This window comes from Podarcis raffonei, chromosome 3, assembly GCF_027172205.1.
Source record: "Podarcis raffonei isolate rPodRaf1 chromosome 3, rPodRaf1.pri, whole genome shotgun sequence".
NCBI classification, from domain to species: domain Eukaryota; kingdom Metazoa; phylum Chordata; class Lepidosauria; order Squamata; family Lacertidae; genus Podarcis; species Podarcis raffonei.
The window spans coordinates 108874760-108897094 of record NC_070604.1 but is presented as its reverse complement, the minus strand read 5'-3'; the positions used below and the strand labels follow the sequence as shown (position 1 = coordinate 108897094).

Sequence of the window (22335 nt, the reverse complement as noted above, 5' to 3'; positions counted from 1 at the left end):
GCCATATATGGACTTTTCCGGCGCGAGACACCTTTGGAGAGGGGCAGGGCGGGTGCTGAGGTAAGAGGCGCCTGGCACCTGCTGTCTGAGGGAATGCAGGTGGATCCTGCTGGAGCGCCGTCTGAATGTAACTTTAAAAAATGGGGATGGGTGGTGTTTACACAATTTACAGTGGTACCTCGGGTTACAGACGCTTCAAGTTACAGACTCCACTAACCCAGAAATAGTACCTCGGGTTAAGAACTTTGCTTCAGGATGAGAACAGAAATCGCACGGCGGCAGCGGGAGGCCCCATTAGCTAAAGTGGTACCTCAGGTTAAGAACAGTTTCAGGTTAAGAACGGACCTCCGGAACGAATTAAGTTCTTAACCTGAGGTACCACTGTACCTGTGTGCTGGTCGAACTGGGGAAGGCTGGGGCTCGCCCGGTGGATAGCAGCACAGTTCGCAAACTGAAAACTCTCGGTCCCTTTTCTCCCCACACCCCAACAAGAAACCAAGAAGTTAGCCCGCAAGAATTTAAAGTTCAAGGAATAGGTTTTGACTGCCTGGCAGCCTGCTGGTAACTGTCGCAATTGTGCCCGAAAAAATTGGTGGCGCTGGTGAAATCTGTCGCAAACACAGGGACAGGGAATTTAGGGCACCTGTGGGGAAAGTCAGAAAGGATAGGGGATGCCCTCAAATTTTAAAGTTGATGGATTGTGAGCTGCATCTATCGAAAGCTTCTTCCTTGTGCTGTAATAAATGTGTCTTCAAGGACTTCTAATGGAACCAGGGTTTCTAGTGTCCACTAATAAAACTACATAACTGACCCTTGTGGTACCTTCCAACTCTAAAATTCTATTTTATTCTGTTATTATTTATTGAATTTGTATACCACCCTTCATCTGAAGATCACAGGGTAGTTCCCAACCTAAAAATACAAAATGAGAACACAGAATACAGAATAGAACAAAAACCAAGAACTCCACTCCCATGAACACACTTGAAGGCCATGGAATATTAATCAGCCAAAGGCCTGGTTAAAGAGAACCATTGTTGTCTGGAGTCTAAAGATAGGTACTGAAGGTGCCAGATGAGCTTCCCTGGAGAGAGCATTGCAAATGGGGAACCACCACAGAAAAAGGCTCATTTTCATGTTTCCACCCTCCAGACATCTTTTGAAGGGGGGACAAGAAGAAGGGCTTCAGGTGATGATTACAGGGTCCAGGTTGGTTCAAATGAGGAGAGGCGGGTAGGTTCTTAAGGGGATCACAAGGTCTGAGTTGGTTCCTATGGGGAGAGATGGACCTTTTGGGCATGGGAGAGGTGGTCCCTGAAGGATTGCTGTTTAAGCAATACCTGACTGTTTAAGGCTTTACAGGTCAAAACCAGCACTTTGAATTGGGCCCAGAGCTTCCCTTTTATAATTTAGTCTCACTAGGTATGGCTCTTGTACTGTCTCTCTGCATACTGTATATGTTTATTTTTTAAAATTATAAATCCCACTCTTTAGCCCAAAATGGCCCAGATTGACTTAGAAAGGTCTGTGATATGACAGTCCTTGCCATCAAGCATATAGTCTAAAAGAGCACAACACAAAAGGAAAAATGAATTGGAAGGGAGGAGAAAAAAAAGCAAATTTGGGCATTATTTCTTAGTTACAGCATTCTGTATTGACTAGCAGGAATAGAAAGGTTTCAGAGAGAGGACAAAAATAAAGTTGCTGGTCTTTCAACAGAGCTCATGGAGAAGCCTCGTAGCCCCATCTCTCTCCCTCCTATAATGTTGGAGTTAGTAAAAAGCTGCCTGAGCTGTTCAGCTTAGCTTAGCAGCAATAAATTTATGTTGTCATATATTGTTCCTATTAAAAAGGAAGCTGTTTATAAGTCTACCTGTCTCTATGGAGTGCTGACCTGACAGCAGATCCTACTGAAGCATAGAAAGCTGACTAAGTACTCCACCCCTGGCCCACAGACAAAGAGATAATATTATACTTATTAATACCAAGCCATTCCTGTGGTATTCCCACCCTGTTGATGGATCCACCTGCAAGAAGCTGCTTTACATTGGTATGTTCATGCTTTTCTTAATAACCTTACTTTATCAGATTTATGGAGGAAACCTGAGATTCACTCACACATCCATAATCTGCTTTGAGAGCCGCAGAAAATGATTCTGCACACCTAAATCTCTCTTTTGTATTCAGAGTTGGGCATAGTCAAGATCTGCTCCCAACACTCTTTAACTATCCTGTTTTACAGGAGAGTGAAGTTGGTTCCCAGTTCCTTATTTGCATTTTCCTTGGTTTTTTTATTTGCAGTACAGAGGAACAGGGGGGAAAGCAGATATTCAAGAAATATTAACTTCCAACTCGACAGTTCTGTGAGTCTATGAATGTCCAGCAAACTGGAAAAGGAAAAGGAACAAACGCCAAAAGAGCTTTGTGTCACCTTTAAGACAAACAGAATTATTGTGGGAGGAGCTTTGGCAACAATAAAAGTTGTGCCACAATCAAATTGTCGGTCTTTCAGGTACCATAAAACATGGATCAGGGCCATAGTTCAGTGAAAGAGACGTGCTCATTATGCCTCTCCCATTCCAGGTCCAATCTCTGGCCTCTCCCATTAAATAGAGCTCAAACTCGTAGCAGCACAAGAAATGATCTCTGCCTGTTATTATAATAATAATAATAATATAATAATAATAATTTATTATTTATACCCCGCCCATCTGGCTGGGCCTCCCCAGCCATTCTGGGCGGCTTCCATAGAAACCAAAAATACAGTAAAATATCACACGTTAAAAACTTCCCTGAACAGGGCTGCCTTAAGATGTCTTCTGAATGTCAGGTAGTTGTTTATCACTTTGACATCTGCTGGAAGGGCGTTCCACAGGGCGGGCGCCACTACCGAGAAGGCCCTCTGCCTGGTTCCCTGTAGCTTTGCTTCTCGCAATGAGGGAACCGCCAGAAGGCCCTCGGCGCTGGACCTCAGCGTCCGGACAGAATGATGGGGGTGGAGACGCTCCTTCAGGTATACTGGACCGAGGCCGTTTAGGGCTTTAAAGGTCAGCACCAACACTTTGAATTGTGCTCGGAAACGTACTGGGAGCCAATGTAGGTCTTTCAAGACCGGTGTTCTGTGGTCTCGGCGGCCGCCCCCAGTCACCAGTCTAGCTGCCGCATTCTGGATTAGTTGTAGTTTCCGAGTCACCTTCAAAGGTAGTACAGAGAACAAACTCTGGTTGCCAAGTTTCAACCACAAAGACCATGTGGATTTTTAAAAGGGACAGATCTGTCCTTCAAAACCAGGGGTGAAGGACCTGTGGTCTTTCACATGTTGCTGTTCTTCAGTGCCCACCATACCTGACCATTGGCCATGTTGGCAGGGCCTGGTGGGAGTTGAAGTCCAACGACTCCCAGAGGACTACAGGTTTCCCTCCACTACCCTAAACATGTAGTACAAGCACTACAGATGAATCAGGGCTCTCTGACACATGACCATCAATGTTTAGCTTGAGATACTGTCTTTACTTTTTATTGAGCAGATCCAAAAGCCTTTTTGGCTGAAGAAGAGCATAGAAATACTTTAAATAAGTACATTTTGTGACACAGGATTGCCCTTCACACATACTTAATACTGGCAATACTGCTGTAACTACAATATGGAGCAGTGAGCATACACCAGACCCAGAGAACTGCCAGGAATATGCCTGAAATCCTTGGTATTTGAATACATGAATCCTCTTCCCAAGAATTTATTGTATTTTTATTTTTTGCTTTTCAGACAAAAATTGTCTTCCAAAGTGGCTCACACCAATCAAAATAAAATAGGATACTTGTGGCAGATACCGTCTATAAAAAAAGGGACACAGGCTCTCGGGCATACAAACAAAAAAGACAAGACACACAAAATAAGGTGGAGTAGATGGGGAAAGGTAGAGGAGGGAGATTGATTTGGTAATGCCGGAATGTAGTTGTGAGTTGTAAGCAAGAATTTATTGCTAAGTCGAGCTCAGCTGATCTGCCTCGCAAGTGTGTTTTCTTTCACAGAAGTACAAAAGCAAGTGGTCCTTGTTCCTCTGGGCACTGTGTCCTTCCTTTTATAGTCCTAGGGTAACTAGGAGTTGGAACAGTAATTTTTCTGGTAGGGTAAGGCAAGCTCCCTACTACTACTTGTTCTCTGGTTGGTGCCTGGGGCAAGGTTGATGTTTCCCTTAGCGTGTGTTCTTCCTAGATGGAAAGGAAGGGATTCAACCTCCCAGGGTCCCTTGTTTCTCTGGGCAGTGACAAAAGCCATAAAGTTGTTCCCCTCATTTCTGCAATCCCTGGGAGACAAGCATTCCTTCCCTTCCTTCTTGCTTCAAATTCTACAGAGACCCAGAAAGTATAAATACTCCAGGAACAAACAAAATTATGATACACAAATGAGCCAAGAATTATAAAACATATTTTACACTAAAGCATTACAGAAATGGCAACCTGTTATACTAAATACGGATAATAGCATTCCATGGCTACTTCCCATGGATTTAGCCCTCAGGGAAACAAAAACATAAAAAATCCCCGTTCCGCCCACAAGTATTCAATGAAAGAGTCACGGAAAACTTATTCAGTTTCCATACTGTTGCTACCCATGTTATCTGGTGACAAGTATCTTAGAAAGGAATCGGAACAAGAAACAGCAGGCACTTTCTGCCTTTTCTCGCCCCCTCCTTTTACCTGTTGTGTTTGATTTATTGCTTTTTCTCCTTTTATTGTTTCTTGTGTGTACATGCTAGTAAAAATGTGTGAGAATAGAAAGAGCACAGGGAGTTGTGTGTGTATCAGAAAGTATAATTGCTGTTAACAGAAGGCCTTGGAAAACCAATACACTTTTAAAATTAATTGACAGCTCCCCAAAGCCCCAACCACAGCTTTTTACCATTCTTTAAATCACGGTGATGGGGAACACAAGAGTATGTTTCTTAAGCAATCTTTATGAAGTGAGTTTGTCTATCTGCTCCATATCTGTAAGCGGATTATTTGAACAAGTGTACAATCTGCCCCTTTCAAAAAGTACTGCATATATACTTGTGTGTAGAACCCAAGAAGAACAGGCAGAGGTACCCAAGTGCTGAGAACCAGGTACAACTTTCCATGAGCTCAGCAAGCTATTTTTATACGGTGCCCAAGGGCAATCTGAACAGGAGAGAGAGAGAGCGCTAGGCGAGGAGGAGTAACAGGCAAATGGAGACCATCAGGAAGATAAGAGAGAAATTAAAAGGCGAAGCAAAGGGCAAGGGTGGATTCTTGAGTTCGTCATCAGTGTAAGCAAAGCATGATCATTGTCTGCTAGACAGAGGAAACTATTACTCACTCGTATTATTTGATCACACAGAAACAACACACACTTTTTTCATGACACATTTTCTCGTAAAAACTGAACAAGAGCCTGTTGGATCAGGTCATTGGCCCATAGAGTCCAGCATCCTGCTCTCACAGTGGTCAGCTAAATGCCTGTGGCAAACTTCCAGCCAGCCCCACGCAAGAGAGAACTCCAGTGGTTTCCAATAACTTCCTAAGTATACTGGATGTAAAATGTATAAAAAGGTAAAGGACCCCTGACAGTTATATCCAGTCGCAAATGACTCCGGGGTTGCGGCGCTCATCTCGCTTTACTGGCCGAGGGAGCTGGTGTTTTGTCCGCAGACAGTTTTTCCGGGTCATGTGGCCAGCATGACTAACCTGCTTCCGGCGAAACCAGAGCAGCATACGGAAACGCCATTTACCTTCCCGCTGGAGTGGTACCTATTTATCTACTTTGACATGTTTTCGAGCTGCTAGGTTGGCAGGAGCTGGGACCGAGCAACGGGAGCTCACCCCATCACAGGGATTCGAACCGGTGACCTTCCGATTGGCAAGCCCAAGAGACTCAGTGGTTTAGACCACAGCGCCACCCGCATCCCGGCTGTAAAATGTATACTGGATGTAAAATAAGTATACTGGATGTAAAATATCCCAGGTTCAATTCATACTAGAGCTGCAGCTCCTCACTGACATGTGGCTGTGACCATCACAGCAACTGGGGAGAAAAGGCTGTGAGCAAACAGGCAGCTATAGCTGTTCCTGAGCCTCACCTGTGTGATGTAGATCTCTGCCTGCTCCCAGACCCAGAGCATGGAGTTCTAGGATGCACATAGGTCATGGCTAGGCAGCCCATAGTGCTCCTAATACCCCAGTGCTTTTTTTTCTACAAAAAGTAGTGCTGGTACTCACCATGAAGTTGTTCCAGTAAGTGCCACACTTTTTAACAACAACAAAAAGAGTTTCCGGTACTGCGTACCCATGGATACCCCCTAAAAAAAGCACTGCTAATACCCAATCATATTTAAACTATTGAAAGAGATTAGAGAACAGCAATAATGTGAGCATGCCTTAAGGTAGTCCATGCCCAGGAGAACCCTCCTTACAACATATTTCTATTCCCCTCCCATAGAATTGTAATTTGGCTGTTTGTGAGACCTTTCCTTGACACTGGTTTTGTTTTTGCTTTCCTGTAACTCTAGAATTGTCTTCTATTTTCCTTGTTGCAGTTGGTTGGATTTATATTCATACTCATTTTATTGTACCATTGTGTATTATAATAGGAAAGCAATGTATGTATTATTTATCAATAATAATAATAATAATAATGAATGAATGCTCTAATAAGGTCTATCAGGTTCACTTCCTTTAGTGGAAGAATCTGCAAGCTTTTGAGCTACCAGTAACTCTTTTCTAGGTTTGATGAACAGTTCTATATTAGTCAAATGTTTGCATAGTTTCCCAACAAAAACACCTCCATCTAATACAATACATGACTTAATCTCTCTCTCATTTATTTGGTCTGCCCATTGACTGTATCCTGCTCAGTACTTAATATTTGCAGCATCCATTTATTCTTCTTGGTAGGGAATATCTATTCTGCACCACTTCGTTGCCAGGTTCATGCCCTCCCTAGGGAGTTATCTGGCAGCAGTAGCCAAACACTGGTCTGAAATTAGTCATGTATTTAGAACTGCAGCTTTAGCAGTAGTGTTGCTCCCAGAGAGAGACGTGTGCTATTCCAAATTTTTTACATCAGAGAGCAGATAAAAAATAGTAACTGGAGAGCACACATGATGAAGTTGCCTGCCTGCCCAACTTCATTAGTATTAGCACATGTCCAGAGTTTGACATTGTGCCCCTCTCTGCCTGTCAATTTTGTCTCCATTTGAAATTTCCCTTTACTCCTTGTTGGGAAGAGGGCTGTTGCATTCAAGTCCTGCTGGCTGGCTTCCCATAGTCATGTGAGTGTGAGTTGGTCAAGATGCCGGACTATGATGGATCTTTGGCAGGGCTTTTCTGATATTCTTATGTCCTTTTAAGTAACCACTTTCTGGCTTCTCCCCAAGCATGCCTGCCTTGCAGATAGCATGTGGTCTGTTCAGCTTATTGATCTGATCCTCCAGCCTGCCCTGGGGCTACAACTTCCAAATTCAAACCTCTGAACTAACTAATCCTTTACTTTTTTGCTTGTCACTTGCTTCCATCCAGTTTTCCAGGATTCTTAATAATTTCTAGTCTGGACTTCGACCTGCTCTTGCCTCATCACACCATTAAGTGGGAGGTTCTCCTTCACAACTCCTATGAAACTGACTGGGGGCAAGTGCAAGAGCACAGCTGCTATTCATTCCAATGGACTTTGCAAAGGACTTTTCAGTGGATTGCGCCCTGAATGCACAACTTGGATCTTGATCTAAATTTACATGGGTAGGCAAATTAAGGCCCGGGGCTGGATCCGACCCAATCGCCTTCTCAATCCGGACCGCGGACGGTCCAGGAATCAGCGTGTTTTTTACATGAGTAGGATGTGTCCTTTTATTTAAAATGCACCTCTGGGTTGTTTGTGGGGCATAGGAATTTATTCCCCCCCCCAAAAAAAGTATAGTCCGCCCCCCCCCAAGGTCTGAGGGACAGCGGACCGGCCCCCTGCTGAAAAAGTTTGCTGATCTAAAAGGAACTGTAGACATATATTCTCATGGCAATGTCTTACTCGTGCTTTGGCAATTTTGTACTAAAACGAGCAGCATAACTCCTTGCTTGCATATTATTATCAACAAGACGTATTTACAGAACATGTTGCATTTCAGCATGGTAGCTTAACAAGTTGAAACACAGCCACCAGCTCTATTCATGCTCCTGAGTATACAGGACTTTTGTGATAGCAATCTTTTCTGTTTCCTCTCATGATACGGTATGAGTCACTAAAGTCACTTTTGTGACCTGTTAAGAAGTGCACACCTACCCCTTCCTAAAATTTCCAGTATGAAAGTTCACATTGACTTAAGCATTGTCTTCTCAAAAGCAGACAAACAACATTCTTCATAAGAGTAAACATTCCACATAGGCATCACCAAACGTGCTGCAAAATGACATGCTTAGAATCATAGAATCATAGAGTTGGAAGAGACCACAAGGGCCATCGAGTCCAACCCCCTGCCAAGCAGGAAACACTATCAGAGCACTCCTGACATATGGTTGTCAAGCCTCTGCTTAAAGACCTCCAAAGAAGGAGACTCCACCACACTCCTTGGCAGCAAATTCCACTGTCGAACAGCTCTTACTGTCAGGAAGTTCTTCCTAATGTTTAGGTGGAATCTTCTTTCTTGTAGTTTGGATCCATTGCTCCGTGTCCGCTTCTCTGGAGCAGCAGAAAACAACCTTTCTCCCTCCTCTATGTGACATCCTTTTATATATTTGAACATGGCTATCATATCACCCCTTAACCTCCTCTTCTCCAGGCTAAACATGCCCAGCTCCCTTAGCCGTTCCGCATAAGGCATCGTTTCCAGGCCTTTGACCATTTTGGTTGCCCTCCTCTGGACACGTTCCAGTTTGTCAGTGTCCTTCTTGAACTGTGGTGCCCAGAACTGGACACAGTACTCCAGGTGAGGTCTGACCAGAGCAGAATACACTGCTATAGTGGCACTATTACTTCCCTTGATCTAGATGCTATACTCCTATTGATGCAGCCCAGAATTGCATTGGCTTTTTTAGCTGCCGCGTCACACTGTTGGCTCATGTCAAGTTTGTGGTCAACCAAGACTCCTAGATCCTTTTCACATGTGCTTAGAAGGAGAAGAACTACCTTCAAAGTTGCATCTTGTAGTAAAGTCATAAAATTGTGTGAGAGAGATGGAGGGCCTGTCAATACACAGGTCTGTGGCTTTAATTCAAGTTTGCTGTGAATATGTCAACCGCTTACTGACAGAAGCAATTAAATAACCCCATGCCCTTGCTTTTTCATCTCACTTCAGGTTCTGGGTAATCCCTTCATTGTACTAAAACTGAGGAGGACTAAATACAAAGAACAATTTTCTGAAAATAACCAATTTTGTAAAGATTCTCACTTAAAAAAATATCTGATGGGCTACTAGCTGGAATGACAAACACATTGGTTGTATGTTGCTCTGGAATTTTTACTAGGAGATTTACACAATTTTCTTGAACCAAAACTAAGAAGCAGATTTGTGTTGGGTTGCCAGACCATTAAAATATTATTGGGAACAATATATAAATTTATAAAGCTTCAAGTGAAGAACTCAAATGATTATCTTTATTCTGTCGTGCGTGTGAAAATGATCATGGAGATTCCTTCTGTGTCCATATATGGTGTTGTCTCTTTCACTTCCCAGCTGCGGTTTTCTCCCATCGTGGCTTCGGGCAGAACTGAATATCGAAGTTTCTCAGAGGTCTTATCTCTCCATCCCTCACTTCGATGTCTCAGAACAGGCAACATTCTGCTAGAAACCATTCTGTCACAGATCTTCACCATTTCCCCCTCTGCCTAGGAAAAGGTGGGCAGTTTTCGTACGCGCTGAAGATTTAATACCCCTTTCCAACTCCCAGAATCTCTGCAGCATTCTTATGACAGCCCCCCAATTCTTTTCCTTCCAGCAAGATATTTATGCCCCAATTAAACTTTATCTTAGATTACATTCTGTCAGTAGCACCCACAAATCTCAGTCTCTTTTTCCTTTTCTGTTGTTTTTAAACAGAGGTGAGAGAAATTACTATGTCTTTCCAACACAGTCCTACTTGAGCTTCCTCTCCCCCTCTTTTCTTCATTTCAGATCACACACAGTTTCCATTTTTGCTTGTTAATATCAGTACTACTCCAACACCCTTTCCTCACTTGTAAATATATTTTTATTTTATATTCCAGAAAGGGTTGCTGAATCACAAATATATAAAAGAAGCTTAGAATAAATAAATTGTGGGCTTCCCTCTCCCCAAACGACCCTCACGCTGAAGAAATTCTTATCTTAATTCAAACCTTTGATCCATGTAGCTGGCATATTCAGCAGTACGTTGTTGCAACCCTTTCCCATCACATGCCGGTAATTTAAAGCCAATTAAAGATCCAATTAAACAGAGAACCTGGGGGGAATTTGCAAGGATTATTTACCCTCTGGTATCCTTGTTTTTCGTTTGGCAATGATCCCTTGCTGTCATGGGGGCTGCCTATACAGGTGAGACCAGGAGCCCTTTATAGGGAAGTTTTTAAATGTTTAATGTTGTATTATGTTTTTATATATGTTGGAAGCTGCCCAGGGTGGCTGGGGCAACCCAGTCAGATAGGTGGGGTATTACTAATAATAATAGTAGTAGTAGTAATAATAATAATAATAATAATAATAATAATAATAATAATAATAATAATGATGATGATGGAATAGGTTGTCCCTATTTTTATCAGAGAAATGTTGGCGGGTGTGGAATTAAGTAACAGTAATATGTTCCCCTTGTAACAAATACATGGGGCAAAATGTATAGTCCATGTGCATGATATTGCATTTCTCTCGCAGACATCCTGAGAAAAGCAAAGAGCTACCTGGAGGTTATATTTAAGAAAGTGTATTAATTTTCTAGTGCCTCTGGTCTGGCGAACAGAGTGGCATCACCAAGAATGCAAAAATTGATCTCTAAAATCTCAGTTCAATAAATCCGCCTTATAGGAAGGAATAAGTTATTGCACCGAGGAGTGTTTAAAGTTTAGCCAAACAATTGCTCTTCTGGGCTTGACTAAAATGTCTTAGGAGAAATGTTACTCATTTTCTGTGAGCACTACTTCTTAGCACACTTTATTGCACCACCCAAGAATTCCCCAAATATATGTAGCAAGTTAAGTCTTGTTATTGTGGATAAATAAAGGTAGCAGTTGGGGTGGAATCCAGTTCAAAGAAAGCAAAATCCCACACCTTTCTGTATCGCAAGACAAACAAGCTTTCGTGTGTCATCAGCCTAAAGCTTACTTAAACCCTTGTTTAAATTTATAAGGAAAGTACAGACTCAAGCTTGATTAAGAGTCAAATACTTGAACAGAAGCAAAGTGTGACGATGACCCTCTGGTTTCTGTACATGCTCAGAGTTCTTCACTACTGCAGTTTGTATGCAACTGTCAAGAAAACAAAAACCAGCTAAGGCAGGAGGAGGAATCGAAGGAAATAAGCATAAACGAAAAGGGTGAGTACTACCATGGCTCCTGCTTTTTTCAACAAGAAAGGTATTTCTGGTGAACCGTATGCCCCACTTTCCTATAACTATTGTGCCTGTAGCGAAGGAGCCCTCTATATAGCAGAGACTCTCTGTTCACTTTCTAGTCGGTTTCTGTGGCTTTCCAGACTTCTCCCAGAACAGAAATATGTTGGAATTAGAATGCAGAAGTGTCTACTGCGGTGAACAGAATGTAGAAGTGTTTTTCGGGGGGGGCAGGGGAAGCAGCAAAAATGCACACTTTCACATGCCAAAAATCTTGCGCAACACACAGACACAGACCACAGCATTCTTCTAGAACACGAGCTAAAATGCAAATATGTGTGATGGTATAGTGTACAGTGAATACAACCATCATTCACTGGGGACATGAAATCACTGGAATTAAGACACTAGCTGCAGAAACGATTCCTTCAGCTCTCTTTTGACACAGTGTTAAAAGTGCAATTTCAGCAACCAACAGTGCCAGCACCTGGAGTGCTAGGTTACATATGATAATAAAAGAAAACACTACGTTTTAAGTAGGGTATGGGTACAGGATACAGTAGAAGTATCTGACATGCAAGTCCTTTTCTAGGTTTTGCATGTGTAGGTCCAAGGTTTATCATTTGGTACAGAGTTTGTGGCTGAGGGGTGGAGGCAGGACCCAGCTGCTGTTCTGAAACCCCCAGGTAATGTTCAGCAACCGTTGAGCCTTCTTGCTGATCTGGGTCTGTTGGGGCAGTAGTGTACACAACGTGTTCCACAAATCATGATTTGCACTTGCCAAGAGCTGAGTCAGCCAGGTCTGTGGTTTTAACAGACGATAAACCAGTAAGATAAAGTGGAATTCTATAGGAGGTTAAATCTCTTATTTATATTGAATCATTGATATGCCCTGTTTGTAAAATATTGGACGAAGCAGATATAGATTTGAAATTTACAAAAAGAACACAAATAGAAAACAGGAGGGGTAAGAGAGGAGAAAAACAAAAGGAGTAGATGCTACATGACTCTTCCCATCCCTCTTGAGGGCAAGAAGCTAACAACCACAGCAACAAGAATTTCCCTATGGTAACAGCAGTCGCAGGGCCACAGAATGAAATGGACATTGATTGATTTTTGAAGATAAATGGATTACAAAAAATCTCACAAGAAAGTAAATTAATGTTGAATTGTAAAATATCTGACCAGGAGATAGAAGGTGCCATTCAAAATATGCAACTAGGCAAGTCTCCAGGACCGGATGGGTTGACTTCCAGATACTACAGATCTTTGAAAGAGTGGTTATTACAACCTTTGAAGGAAGTCTGTAATGAAATTTTGGAAGGGAAAAGGGCACCAGAATCGTGGAAAGAGGCTTATATTACACTAATACCAAAAACAGAGACTGAAAAGACTCAACTTAGGAACTACCGTCCCATATCCTTATTAAATGTGGATTACAAAATTTTTGCTGATATTTTGGCTAAGAGATTGAAAAAAAGTATTGATTGAAGAGATTCATAAGGACCAAGCGGGCTTTCTACCGGGAAGACATTTATCTGATAATCTGAGGAATATAATTGACATTTTGGAAAAGTTAGAAGTGAATATAAATACTAAAGCAGTTTTGATATTTGTGGATGCGGAGAAGGCCTTTGACAATATTTCTTGGAGTTTTATGAAAAAGAACTTACAGGGTATGGGGGTAGGCCATGGCTTTGAGAATGGTATAGGTGCAATATCTTCTGAACAAAAGGCCAAATTAATTGTAAATAATGTGGTTACGGAACAATTTAAGATAGAAAAAGGGACACGACAGGGATGCCCAATTTCCCCTTTGCTTTTTATATCGGTCCTGGAGGTCTTGCTGAATATGATTAGAAGGGACCGGATGGTTAAAGGTATACAGGCCGGAGCTAAACAGTATAAATTGAGAGCATTTGCAGATGACCTAGTTTTGACGCTACAGGAGCCAGAATCTAGTACTAAAAGAGTTTTAGAATTAATTCAAGAATTTGGTCAGGTTGCAGGGTTCAAATTGAACAAGTTAAAAACTAAGGTTCTTGAGAAAAACTTAACACCAATTGAAAGAGAGAAGTTTCAGAATGAAACAGGTCTGACTGTGGTTAAGAAAGTGAAATACTTGGGGATTAATATGACAGGTAAAAATGGGAATTTGTTTAAAGATAACTATGAAAAATGTTGGATGGAAGTGAAAAAAGATTTAGAAATTTGGTCAAATTTGAAGCTTTCCTTGTTGGGTCGAATTGCAGTTATAAAGATGAATGTATTGCCTAGAATGTTGTTCTTGTTTCAAACATTGCAAATTTTGGACAAAATGGACTGTTTCAAGAAGTGGCAGAAAGACATTTCTAAATTTGTCTGGCAGGGCAAGAAGCCTAGAATAAAATTTAAGATATTAACGGATGTGAAAGAAAGGGGTGGATTTGCCCTGCCAGACTTTAAACTTTACTATGAATCAGCAGCGTTCTGCTGGCTGAAAGAGTGGCTGCTTCTTGAGAACACAGACATTTTGGATTTAGAAGGTTTTAATAATGTGTTTGGGTGGCATGCATATTTGTGGTACAAGGTTAAAGCACATAAAGCATTTAAAAACCATATTGTCAGGAAAGCATTGTTTAATGTCTGGATAAGATACAAAGATTTACTTGAAAATAAAACCCCAAGGTGGTTGTCACCAATGGAGGCTAAGGCTCAGAAAAAACTTAACATGGAGGCCAAATGGCCAAAATATTGGGCAATTTTGGAGCAAGAAGGGGACAAATTGAAATTGCAGAGTTTTGAGAAATTAAAAGATAAAGTGCGAGACTGGCTTCATTATTATCAGATAATGGAGGCTTACAATTTGGATAAGAAAGTTGGCTTCCAGGTGGAAAAATCTAAATTGGAAACAGAACTGTTAGAACCCAAAACTAAGTCTTTGTCAAAAATGTATAATTTGCTGTTGAAATGGAATACTCAGGATGAGACGGTTAAATCTGCTATGATTAAATGGGCACAAGATGTTGGACATAATATTATGTTTGCTGACTGGGAACAGTTATGGACCACAGGTATGAAGTTTACGGCATGTAATGCCTTAAGAGAGAATATTATGAAAATGATATACAGGTGGTACATGACCCCAGTCAAGCTTGCAAAAATCTATCATTTGCCCGATAATAAATGTTGGAAATGTAAGGAAACCGAAGGTACATTCTTTCACCTTTAAGATAAAGTTTAATTGGGGACGTGCCCTAAGATTAAGGCTTTCTGGGAAATGATATATAATGAATTGAAAAAGGTATTTAAATATACCTTCTTGAAGAAACCAGAGGCCTTTCTCTTGGGCATGGTCGGCCAGTTGGTGTTAAAAAAGGATAGAACTTTCTTTATGTATGCTATAACAGCGGCAAGAATACTTATTGCAAAGTATTGGAAGACGCAAGATTTACCCACTCTGGAAGAATGGCAGATGAAGATGATCGACTGTATGGGATTGGCAGAAATGACTGGCAGAATCCGTGACCAGGGAGAAGAGTCGGCGGAAGAAGACTGGAAGAAATTTAAGGACTATTTACAGAAATATTGTAAAATTAAAGAATGTTGAATGATGTTGGATTGAAATTAAGGGGTTTCCAGCTGCAATGTTTTGAGATAAGGATTTGCTGAGTAAATAATTTGAATTGGAATACAAGAAGGGGAGGTATGAGGAGGTCAGGGAAATATGTCATTGAAAATTAAGTATTGTGAACTGTATGTGTTTTTAAACTTTTTTGCTTTTTTCTTTTTGTTTGTATAAAATTGGAAACTTAATAAATATCTTTATAAAAAAAATATATGGTAACAGCAGTCGCGAAATTAAAAGACGCCTGCTTCTTGGGAGAAAAGCAATGACAAACCTAGACAGCATCTTAAAAAGCAGAGACATCACCTTGCCGACAAAGGTCCGTATAGTTAAAGCTATGGTTTTCCCAGAAGTGATGTATGGAAGTGAGAGCTGGACCATAAAGAAGGCTGATCGCCAAAGAATTGATGCTTTTGAATTATGGTGCTGGAGGAGACTCTTGAGAGTCCCATGGACTGCAAGAAGATCAAACCTATCCATTCTGGGGTTTTTAAAAATAATATTTATTAAAGTTTTAAGGGGTACGAAAAGAAAAAGTAAAAAACATCATTTTAAACAAAAAACAATACAACACATCACAATAGGTAAAAAAAAAGGATAAGGCACAAAGAAAAAAAACCAGAAAAATAAAATCCATTAAACAAAAAACAAAAAACAAAAATACAATAAATCTTCCCATTACTTATCTTTCATTAGCTTATTTCCTTGACCTCCTCACACCTCCCTTTTTTGTATTCTAGATTGATTATCTATCTCAGCAAATCCTTTCCATCTTTTCAAATTTTAGTCCTGTAATTAGTCTTAGTATAATGTAACTTTACTTTCCCTCCTTTCACCAATTAACAGTCAGCATTTCCCAAATCCTTTATATCATTCCTGCTAACAAACCTATCCATTCTGAAGGAAATCAGCCCTGAGTGCTCACTGGAAGGACAGATCCTGAAGCTGAGGCTCCAATACTTTGGCCAACTCATGAGAAGAGAAGACTCCCAGGAAAAGACCCTGATGTTGGGAAAGATGGAGGGCACAAGGAGAAGGGGACGACAGAGGACGAGATGGTTGGACAGTGTTCTCGAAGCTACCAGCATGAGTTTGACCAAACTGCGGGAGGCAGTGGAAGACAGGAGTGCCTGGCATGCTCTGGTCCATGGGGTCACAAAGAGTCAGACACGACTAAATGACTAAACAACAAAGGAAAACAAGAAAAAAATGGTGGGAATGTAATTCAGAGCCAAGGTTAGGGAGGAAAAATAGAGCTCCAAATAAAGATTGTTGTTCATTTAATCAAGAGCAACCCCCCCTCAAATCAAAAGGTTTTTATTTCATGAATCTAACCAAGTCACTGACTAAATGTCAGAACTCTCATTGCGTACCCTCCAAAATATTGGAAGGGCAAATCAGGACATGACCCTCCCCGCCACTGCAAGGCCCACCAAGGCCACGAACGTTCTTCCGGAAGCTGGTGCTGCACTTCTGGAGGTGCAGCCCAGCTGCCTGAAGTATGGCGGCAGCCATGCTGGAGGCCACAGTGGCGGCAGCAGAATATCCGGGATCCACTCCTGGCTTCTGTGAATCCAAGATGTCCCTCTCAAAGCGGGACAATTGGCTGGTATGTCATTGTTCCCACCATCCTAGACAATGAGTGGGATTCAGCATCAATCAATGATGGATGCTTTATCTGTACAAGTGTTTCAGCTTCCCAGAGGGAATGTGCCATCTCCTCCAGACTTGCTATGTTCTGGAGGTTTTCCTGACACCCACCACAAGAACTTATTTCAGGAGGGGGGAAGTGTTAATACTTGGGCAGGGCTTCCACTGACAGGACTCATTACTGGGCGCAGTGTCCTCCAGAAGCAATAGAGGCAGCTCCTTGGGTATGCACTGGCTGAAGAATTTGTAGTGCTTCCTGTCGCCTAGATTGCCCTCTTGAGCAAAACAGTCAGGATATCCCACCTACTCAGGGCGCTCTTGGGATGCGTCCGGGGAGATGGGGGCATTTGGCAGGCTCCCAGCTGGCTCCAGCCACCGGCCCTCAGCCGGGTGAACTCCGGTTCTCGGAACAGCATCAATCACCGACTCAAGCCTCCGAACCCTTTGGAGACTGAGCACGCTCTTATCAGCAGATTGAATAAATCTCCACAACAGAAGTGGCGGACAGAGACATGTGTAGGCATTATTTACAGGCTTTTATTCAGCATAGTTCAGGAACAAAGGAAAAAACATGTCTGCTTCCCTTCGTGTCCAAGCAAACAGCAGGACAGCAAAAGCAATATACAACGGAAGTTCCCAGCAGAACGGAAGTTCCCAGGAGACATACAATAACTCCACATATCTGTTCCTCTTAAGGTGGAACAGAACATCAATATCCTAACAGGCACTAGCGCCCTCAGTGGTGCTTTATTTTCATGAAGCCATTTGGGGCCAAATGAGGGGAGAGACTCCATCAGGCAAGGCCTCCTTCCACCTGCCTTGCCCCACTCTCTGCTTCTCATTGTGCATTGTATTGTTTTATGTACTGTGGCTTGCCGTTGTTTTATTGATTACAGTTTAGATATTATTGTAACTGTTGAGTGGATTTCTGTTTAACTTTAAATGTTGATATTATTATTTTATACTATTCTAATGATTGTTGAATGTTACTTTTTTGATGGAGGTTGCCTATTTTAAAGTTATGTTTTATTATCACATTTTTGTATTGCATTAGATTGTTATAAAATGTACATTTTTTGTTTCTTCAGCTTGTAAACCGCCTTGAGTATTGTAAGATGGAAAGGTGGTATACAAATTAAAAATGATGATGAATGATGAAATGTGCTGGCCTCCTGAAGCGAGGTCCTTCAGCATAGTTAACTGGCTGCCTTTGCTGTAAGGACGTTTGGATTCCCGAGGACCTGTTCTCTCCTGTGCAAGTGTGATTCACTTAATGTTTGCCCAACGCTGGGTATTTGGCATCCGAAGGCTTGGACGGTTGTTGTTGGCATCTGTCGGTCTCGAGGGACAATGGAGTGCGCCTCCGGGGGTGAAGTCAGAGCACTGTGCCAGCAGCACCAAAGTGACCCCACTAGGGTGCAGGCCTGGGCAGTGTGTATGGAGGTCCCCTCTCAGCCTCATTGATGTGGTCCAAAGGAAAGCAGAGCAAGACGTTTGGCACCAGCTTGGCTGCAGGAGTTGCCTAAATGGCATGAACGGACTTCACTGAAAAATACTGTAGTTGTTTTGGTAACAACGGAAATTAGAAGTCTCTGTTGGGCAAGGTCTTTTTGATGGATCATTCATATGTGGCTATCACACAGTCAATGCTTGAGGAATATGCATGGGATAGTTAGCATTCTGGTGTACCTATTCTTGTTCAGTTACCAGAAAAGTTACTACGTTAAGGTGCAGCAGCATAAAAGAGAAAAAGGGCAGTGGCAACTTTGCCCCACCTTGCTATTTGGCAGTTGCAAAATGGACTTTGACTGCAGCCGTTGAGTTTCCTTTTATACACCCGACACTGCAGGCTTTATTGTATTGGCTTGGGTGGAAGGCACTTTTTATGGGCTATGGTGCATGTATATATCATAAGAGCTGTCCCACCCACTATACGACAATGAACTGCTCAGTTCTCAGAAAATGAGAAGAATCTGCACCAAGCATTGAGCAAGCATTGGCTGATTTAACTCACAAACTGTATTTTGCTGTTGCCAGACCTGGATGCATGCTTGCACAAGAAAAAAAAATCTAAACCTTCAGGAAACCCCATATTCTGGACAAAGGGAAACTTGGAAAAATAGGTGATAAATTATTACAAAGTCTGTAGTATGCAGGCTGGTGTGTGTGTGTGTGTGTGTGTGTGTGTGTGTGTGTGTAGTTTATTGTGAACTTACCTGATGTGTTTGCAGAGTTGGGCATTCTTTTGAGCATGGAACAGTTTTGCAAAGAAAGGTGTTTTGATTTGCCTTTTTAATGGCACAGTGCCTTCTTTGTCTTTAACGTGTAGTTAAAAACAAATTCAGCAAGAAAGCTTTTTCTGGCATGAAGAGGAAACAATAGGGAAGAGGAGGTTTCCTCTCCTATGCTTTTTTGCTTGTCCCAGTGTTAAAGACAAGCCTTGCTAAAAAAAAGGGGGGGGTTGGTACTTGCACAAACCAAGCACTTGTTCCTTCCCCCACCCCTTATTTTATTAGAAATTTCTAGCCACAAAAGCATCATTATGCCTATAAGATCTTTTGTAAGCTTTAAAATTGGTATCCATGTTGGCAAATCTTCCAAACACTCTGTCCAAGCTCCTGCCAACCTAGCAGTTCGAAAGCACACCAGTGCAAGTAGATAAATAGGTACTGCTGTGGCAGGCAGGTAAACGGTGTTTCCGTGCACTCTGGCTTCTGTCACAGTGTTCTGTTGCGCCAGAAGCGGTTTAGTCATGCTGGCCTCATGACCCAGAAAGCTGTCTGTGGACAAACACCGGCTTCCTTGGCCTAAAAAGCAAGATGAGTGCCGCAACCTCAGTCACCTTTGACTAGACTTAACTATCCAAGGGTCCTTTACCTTTACCTTTTTTTATATCCATAATACAGTAAAAAAAGAACAAGAAGTTTTAATCAGCCATCAAGGGGATTTGGAAGGGGATTGGATGGGCAGGTTCCCCACCACCACCACTGCCACACTGCCACACCCAAAACAGTTCAACTGCTTCCATTATTCTCCAGCTTGCTAAAGGGGTAGGCAGAAGTACTGCCAGCAGGATTCCTATTGAGGTAGCCAGTGGAATGTTCTAACACAGTGTTCCAGGGCTGAGGAAGGCAAGTGGCCAAGCTGGGCCAGAATCCACGGATCCTGAGCTGGCACCACTGCTGTCATTTGAGCAGTGTTTTACCTGCCTTCCGCTGCAGGGGTGCCGATGCAGCAGTGGCTACACCACTCTGTCACAAGCCCTGGTTCCCTGCAGGTGGTTTGGCTTGCACAGGTAACTTGGCCAATGCAGTTGCGGCTTGTAGAGTTTATATCCTGCCCCCAAAAGCCACTTAGAAGGACAAACATTCTGCCTGTCATGCAGGTACTAAAGGCACAGGAGCATTGCCAAAGAAAAAGTGGCAACGCTGCCCCTAGCTTGGGAAACGTGAAATTGCTTTGTGTAGAAACTCCTTTTCAGAAGGGGAAGTTGAGTTCCGGGTGGTGACTCATGAGTCACAGAAGTCTGGCTGAATTTCCCAGGGGAATCACAGAGGAGGAGGTCCCTGGGAGCCTCTCTGTTTGCGGGAAGCTCACTAGTGCCACATACTGAGTAACTATTGTTCTTAGCAATTGGATGCATAAAGTGTGCATTTCAAAAGGCAAGAAAACAAGAGCGCTGCTGGATCAGAGCAAAGGTCCATATAGGTGGACTACAATCCTACTTACGCACACTATAGATGCAAATAAAACTACCAATATCATGAGACTTTGCTAAATATCTTTAACACAAAATTTACCCTTTTTTTCAGAGTTGTAATGCCACTGGCTCAGCATTTTCACTGAGCTATCTACTGTGCTCCAAAGATCCTTTTCCTGGTTAGTCACAATTAGCTCACGCCCTATCAAGGAATGCTTAGGTTAGAATTCTGTTTGCCCCAGTGACTTCACTTTACATTTTCTGACTTACATCAAACCACAAATCCCTGGAGGAATAGATGGTTTGGCTTGTGCTGTCAACATTGCTCTAATACAAACCATAACAATTAATCGCAAATCCTCTGGATATACACTTTTCTTTTCTTGCAGTGTAATCTTGAACAAACATCTGAACCCTGTGCAAAATTTTGCTCCCCTAGTCTAATGCCTTCATCTGCCTCAGCTGCAGCAAAACTTGTCTCTCTGGTATCACTCTCTACAGCCACAGTAGCTGCGATAACTCTCCAACAGTTTGACTTCAACCCCGAAGGTGCAATCCTCCATTGTTTCCTGAGACAGACAGATGCCAACCAGTCTTTAGAATAGAGGTGTATGTACGTGCTTAATGATCATTTGCTGCCTGCATATTTGCAGCAATTGTACTTTCTGTTTTCATGTCCATGTAATAAACTGAACTTTACTGCTTCCTATTGTGACATATACTTGATCCGGGTATACGTATAAGGGTTAAAGGTAAGCATACATTTTTATCAAAAGCACTGTGACTCCATGCAAAAGGTTCCTTCTAACAGCTGTACACTGAATTCATGCGTGTTATGGACAAGCATGTGGGCTCAGAAGTACATCTCTTAACAATACTTTCTGTCACAGCACTCAAAAGGTGTATTGCACCAGGGCAAGGGCAAATATATATATATATAAAATACATGGCAGAATGCACAGGAATCATTTAGCAAAACACAAATTGAAAATCCATACATGTGGAATTTCCTGACAGGTAGCCCCGATTCCAATGGGTAGCTTAGAAAGTGAGCAGCGAGCCTCCTACAAAATCTAATTTTAAATTGTCTCGTAACAAACTGCAGGAAACATGTCCATGCACACTCCGAAGTCAGACCTCTCTACAGCCAAGGAGAGCAGCATGCTTTCTCCTATTGCAATGAGCCAGTGTTCTTTGCCCGACAAAGCCGTTTCGCCTACCATAGAAACTTACTGCAGCTACATTATCAATAATTAATCCCAATAGAGCATGAATCACGAAGGAGCAGCTGAATGCAAAGTGTGGCGTTTGCTTTCTTGCTGCAACGATTGAAGAGGAACAGAGTTGTCTAAGCTAGGCCTGAGAGACATCTTAAGGGACTGCCAAATGCAGAAATCACAAAGAGTAAGACTAGTTATTTCTCAAGTTTCTAATACTTGGTGCACTATTGCTTTTTCTGGATTAAAAATAGAGATACTATATGAACCGAGAAATATTTTTCTATTTTCTCCGTTGGTTTTCAGAGCAGATGGGGTCCTTGAAATTTCAGGACAGGACAGGTATAGACCGCTATCATTCTGGCCTCCCTTTTTAACCAGTTAGCAAAGGCTTAGGCATTGAACTTAATACCGCAATTCATCCCCTTTCACTATGTCCAGAACCTCAGTGGATTAGGCCCTGAACATTTGGAGATAACTTTTGCATGCTTACTCTGAATAGACTGAGCTACCGATTAACTACCTTTTCAAAAAAGAAAACCGGATGTAAGGTAGGACCTAGAAACTCCCCTGAAATAATTGTACACTATGCTCATGAGTTTCAAGTACACTGGGGCTGTATGCTGTTGAAATGTAGA

The 22335-nt window shown here is 42.1% G+C and overlaps 1 long non-coding RNA gene across 2 annotated transcripts; it reads left to right on the top strand.

Annotated features, from left to right (window-relative positions):
* The first annotated feature begins 7 nt into the window (after window positions 1-7).
* Window positions 8-21184, top strand: LOC128411328 (uncharacterized). 2 transcript variants are annotated; one of them, XR_008329761.1, is made up of 4 exons: window positions 8-60; window positions 9678-9839; window positions 11412-11508; window positions 20870-21184. It is a non-coding gene; the product is annotated as an uncharacterized LOC128411328 (long non-coding RNA). The 2 variants fall into 2 exon arrangements; XR_008329762.1 differs by having other exon boundaries at window positions 11323-11508.
* Window positions 21185-22335: the final 1151 nt, after the last annotated feature.